General features: G+C 39.0%; 1 long non-coding RNA gene across 1 annotated transcript in view; it reads left to right on the top strand.

Moving 5' to 3' along the window:
* Window positions 1–801: 801 nt before the first annotated feature.
* The window catches only part of LOC113475706, an 11,195-nt gene continuing 6,070 nt past the window's right edge, over window positions 802–5,926 (top strand). Inside the window, exon 1 of the long non-coding RNA XR_003397471.1 lies at window positions 802–1,263. This is a non-coding gene — a long non-coding RNA (uncharacterized LOC113475706). The remainder of the gene's footprint in view (window positions 1,264–5,926) is intronic.

Raw genomic sequence — 5,926 nt, 5'->3', positions numbered from 1 at the left:
AATCAACCGCTTCTAATTTTTGACTTTTTTTGACACAGAAAACAAATAACACATGTTTTTTACATTTTTCAACCTTTAAATTTGTTTTTAGGTCCATGTTTTTCTGTAATTTACCGTAAAACATACATTTTCCCTATACCTACTGTGTTATTTTGGACCCAAATTGCCGTTCAATTTGTGTTTTAGGTATTTCTATGGCTCTGGGCTTGATGAGGAGATTTGATGTATACTTGCGCGTGCCTTTGTGGTGAGAATCATGTTAGGTGGCCAGATATGTTTTTTAAGCTTACACTGCAGACGGAGCGCCGCGAAATTGTAAACGTTGCGCAGGAGTGTGCGGTAGCGACATGGAAACACGAACCGTGTTTGACTCAAATGATGGACATCGTTTTGTTGGTTTTAATTTTTGTTCGACGTCCAAACACGACATGGAAACGTAGTTTTATGTTGCCCAGCCCAAAGACTGTGTGTAGCTCAGAAGGTTCGGGGTGAAACTGAATACGGTATAATGAGCCATTAAATTCCTTTGTTATGAGATACGGTCAACCATCCTCTGCCAAGTTTCTGCTTTGCCTGGGGAGGATAATAATACCACACACAATACCAACGTTGAACTCCTGTGGCCACACTCTTCGATCGTAAACTCTTTTTTGCTTGACGGCGGATCTGCGCAGCGTTTGGTCTCGCAAACTGGAATATGTCCCATTCATCGCTTTTTGCATAGGCAGTGTGGCACGAAAAGGAGCCTTGTTGCGGTGACACTCCAGCGACCAGATCGGGAGTCTGTTGGGTGTGTGTAACCTGTGCTAATGTTTAGAGCAACGGTACAATGTTAAATAGGGAGCAACTCATCCGCAATTCTCGTTTACAAATAACGAACATTTGTTGAATCGTGCGATTAAGCCTTTCAACCAAACCTGACGAATGAGGATGGTATGGCGTTGCACGTGTTTCTCAACCTGAAGTAACTACCCCCAACAGCAAGGATTCAAAATCACCACCTTAATCTGAATGGATTGACTAGGGTAAAAAAATGATTAACCAAAGTCCGAGCTGTTGTTTCTGCTCATTGGTCTGGTAACGGAAAACACTCCAACCATTTCGTAAAGTAATCACATACAACTAAAACATATTGATTACCCCGGTTTTTGGTGGTGGCCCAAGGAAGTTGATACCAATGCGCTCCATAGCGTATCCCGGCTACTCACGGTTGCAGCGTTGTCGCGACAATCAATGCATCTGCGTTCACATGCTGTTTCCCAGGTCATCTGCGTTCATATGCTGTTTCCCAGACGTGCCCTGCACATTTGCATGGTCTATTTCAAGCTTTGTTGTCCCCATAAATAGGGCTTAAATGTTTTACAAAGTTAACCACCGCTATAGTTCTCTTCTCTGTACGTCGCGCAATACCTTCCTCCTTCTGTGTTCCGCTGACGTTAGCGAAAACAACTTCTCGCTTTTCTTGCTTCTGCGATAGAACAGCTCCTACTCCTCCAGTAGCACTCGCGGCTGCGAATAGTCTTTCGTTTTGGTTTGGCAATCTGCTTGTTTGTGACCTACTTCACCACGCAGTATTTGCATTTTATTTCTTGCCCTTTATAGGTGTGACATGTTACCTCCTCTTGGTTTGGCAATCTGCTTGTTTGTGACCTACTTCAATACGCAGTGTTTGCATTTTATTTCCCGCCCTTTATAAGTGACATGTTAGCTCTTCTCTCTTTTGATTCACAAATAACTGGTTTTTTCATAATCGCTACACGGCGACCAGTCAGAGTAGCGACTAGCGTCTTTAATTCTTCAGTAGCGGTTAATTGTGCTCTGACACAGATTTAATGACATAAAGATACTCTAAATTTATTATCTATTCTTCAGTAGCGGTTAATTGTGCTCTGACACAGATTTAATGACATAAAGATACTCTAAATTTAACACTAACGTATAAAGAAGATTGAAAGCAACGCTGTATAGCGAAAACTAGGACAGGAATATTGAATGCACTTTCGCTGACTACGACGTAACATCTACGTTCCCGTCATTCTAATTGTGATAATAAAACAATTCCACTTGTGTGTGTATGCCAGGCGATTGCTACATGCCAATGACGCGTTTCATTGTTTTGGAGTTAGTGTTTTTCGTTATGTAAACCTTGCACTAGGCAATACGATGTTGCACGTTCTCCATATACTGAGCTGTGCCGTACAGATATGTCTTTACATCGATGTGCAAGCGTTGCAGAGTCGGATAGTGTGTGCGTTGGGCCAGGATGAAACAGCTTCGTCGCGAGGCTGCGGAACGTGAACTCGCGAACCGAAATTACTTCAATATTAGCCGCCCCCACACTTTCGATGGTTTTTATTATACCTGCCCGTACTTCGTTAGTTCTTCGTTTATATCTTTTTCATGGCTCATCGGTATTGGGACCCACGATAGATTATCCCAAGTGAAACTGCTTTGAAGGCACCGTTTTTACTGAGTTTTTCCCGTAAAAGTTGGGCCTCCTCTCCATTTTTACATGTAATGTGAACAAGGTTTCCTTTTCTTTCCGCAATTCCTAATATTGAAGTTAGCGGAACATTTTCTTTCTTGATTATATTGACAATGATTTCTCGCTTCAGATGATTACAATTGTTTCTGTGACATGGCTGAAGGCACTCTGAGCTCCTTCCTCCACGTCGACAAAAAGGGAATGGCGTATTATTGCTTTTGTGCCCGTCGACCAGCGCCTTTTGCCAGAACTGCGCCTCTAGGTGCCCGAAGCGACCACAGTATGCGCAAGCGTCCCTGATTGCTATTCACGGCCGCGTCTCGCATCTCACGTAAGAGTACTCAACCGCCGTTTCTCGTCCATAAAAGCACTTGCCGGCTCGGCCATCTCTATCCTCTATAGAGAAACAGGAATAGATACGAGTAGATATGCTGCTTAGCGGTTTTTTTGAAACACTGGAAATAAATTGGTCCCAATATAAGTTCCTCCTTCATTTTAAACTGATAGTTAGGGTACGCTTCTCGTCCCAGCTTGCCTAATCTTTTAACGAACGCGGTGGCAAGCTCCTTGGCCGCCTTCTTCGCGTTATGAAATCTTTTCTTTGCGGTGACACGACGCAAATCCCTGCCGTATTGGTCTAACCAGAGTATACTAAACAAGAGTAGGCCAACTCGCATCATTCATTGTCTGCCGTCACGGTGTGTGAATCTAGTCACGTGGTCTCGTTGCCCGGTACGCTAAATTGAAAATTAGAGTAAACATACATTTGTGCACGTTACATTTTTGTTTAAATTGAAGTTTCTGCATGAATATGCCTGCGTCCAATTGTGCCGTTCCCGGTTGTACTTGAAATTACAACAATAAAAACAAATGAAGACAGCATTAGTTTATTTTCTGTTTTACTACCGGAGTTCGGCAAGTCGCCAGAGGAAGTGCAACACCGGCAGACGCTGACTAATTTTATTCTATCCATGGGTCTTCGGACAACATCAAACATCTTTTGCATAAAAAAGCGTATGCATATTGTTTGATCTTTTTATAATATATTAATAATTGTTCTGCACATCATAATAGATTACAGCCTATTGTAATCTTTTTTTTGAAAATGAGTTTTAATAAGCAAAGTATATTTGGAATCAATAAAACAGTCGCTTTATGAATTTACCATAGAAAATAAAAGTGACGTGGGGTGTGTTTAGGCCCTTTAATAGCCGCAAACAGTTTGTAAGTACTTTGCTGTTCCTTTAACCTTGCGTTATTTAATCGTTCTTACTTTTTTATACAGAAAATCTTCCGTTAATAAACAAACAAAAACGGGGATGCGTTGACCAATGCGGCAACAATAAAAGAAAAATAATTGCCATAGAAGCTTGGCGGCTATAGTATGTTTAAAGTAAGTTTTTTGTTCTTCAACAAGTGTTGGGATATGCGCTAGACATTACAAAGAGGAAGATATAGAATGGTAAGGAAGTAGAAATAAATTGAAACCAGGTGCAGTTCCATGTAAAAATCTTCCAAAAGAATGTAGTTTTAGTCGGCTAGCAGTCAAGTCATCTAGAACAGAGAAAGCTTTAACCAGGAAGTTCACTCCACTGATAAGGCATAAAAATCTAGATCAATTGTTAAATGCCTCCTATAACAAGCTGACATTGGAAATGAAAGGTAAAATTAAATCAAACGTTATATGTGTGAGATTCTAATGTTGTAAATTTATATAATTGTTTTACTGTAGAATATATGGAAAACATTACAGCATGTAAGAGTATAGATTCAGACAAATCCAACAAGAAATACCATATTCTACATTGGACTGGTAATAAAATGAGCAATAAAACCATACAACGTTCACCCCAACAATGTCAAGTATTTGGTTAGTAAAATGAGTGATAAAACGTATTCTACGTTTGATTTATTTTATGTGTGTATAATTAATAATAGTGTAGGTTAATTTTACAGTTATTAAAGCTCAGTACGTTTGATTGTTTTTATGTGTGAATGCAATATTTTATCCTAATTCTTTTATTTTCAATTGTTTACACATATACATTTTGTACTTTACAAAATACAGGCTGCTAAGGCGCCAAATAATGCAAATATATTTTATAAAGTTTGTCCCCATCTTGCCGTAATTCTTCTTCCACTCTATTTAACTCTTCCTTGCACCACATACATGCGAAGCAGAGCGGTCATTTAGTGTGATGCGACGCATTTAAGATTGAAAACCACATGTTTCTTGACGTATACGAACAAAAGGTGGATTCACTGGACACAACATGACACCACCAATAATTGATGAATGGATCGGCAGAAGTGCTGTTCGGCAAAACTGCTTTTGTTATAAATAAAAATTCCTGTAAATATTTATTTGGACAAGTGATGTTGCATTAAAAATTATAGTGCTTTTCGGCAAAACTACTTTTCTTGTAAATAAAAACTCCTGTGAATATTTATTTGTACAGAGTGGTGTTGCATAAAAAATTATCACTTTAATTCAAAATCATAAAAAAAAAACTGAGATTGTGTATTATTTGTAGAGGTAAAATGAGAGGTTGTAGACCGTTGGAAGTTATCCGAGATCGGGTATGATTGCAAAATCAGTAAATGATACTGTTCGAAAAAAATATTCGTGGTTTACATAAACCTTTCTTTGCCAATCATTCTTCCAAGCGAATCTTTCATGGATTTTTCTGTTGGCCACTGTCCAGGTTTTCAATTTCACCGAAGTGAAACACGCCACCTACTGTAAAATGAAGTATGATCCTGAAGGACCCTTCCATATACGAGGCCATCCATCACTATTTTATCAGATACAAAATGACCCCCCTGTCACAGCAACAACGTTTCATTCAGCCATAAAGGCCTGCATGCTATATAAAGCTGAATTTAAACATTTTGTTAAAAGTACAGGCAAGAAATTGAAGTAATAGTTACTTTATTTTTTTCCTAATGTTTATCCGATACTTTGAATTTGCCAAATGTTTGCGTTGTCTGCCACTGTAGAGATAAAAACACAAATTCGGTAGCCTGCGAGGAAGGTGGACACCTGAAGAATGTGCAGCACAGCAAACATTTATATTATTTATTGGACACTTTGAATTTGCCAAATGTTTGTGTTGTCTGCTTATAAAGAAATTATAATTATAAAGGCAAGTGTAATGTACAGTGACGCCCTAAATTGTCGTTTATTTACTCCCCATTGTTTTCCGATGCCAGCGCGATTCTTTTCTCCTTTGTTTCGTATGCATGGTTGATTTTCGTCTCGTGTGTATTTGACTTTGTTGGTCCTCAGTTCTATTTAACGACGGCTGCACAGTGCACGTCTCCGTCTACGCTTTATGTTATTTTAAGTTACCTCTACGTTCATGCTGTTTTAAGTTCAGATCCTATTTTTAACCATTCTTTATTTTCTATTTGAATAACGGGCTAGAAATAGAAATTGTT

The sequence above is a fragment of the Ciona intestinalis genome, unplaced genomic scaffold (genome assembly GCF_000224145.3).
Source record: "Ciona intestinalis unplaced genomic scaffold, KH HT001183.1, whole genome shotgun sequence".
In the NCBI taxonomy this organism is placed as follows: Eukaryota; Metazoa; Chordata; class Ascidiacea; order Phlebobranchia; family Cionidae; genus Ciona; species Ciona intestinalis.
The sequence above is the reverse complement of the archived record's forward strand: the minus strand, read 5'-3'. Positions and strand labels throughout refer to the sequence as shown.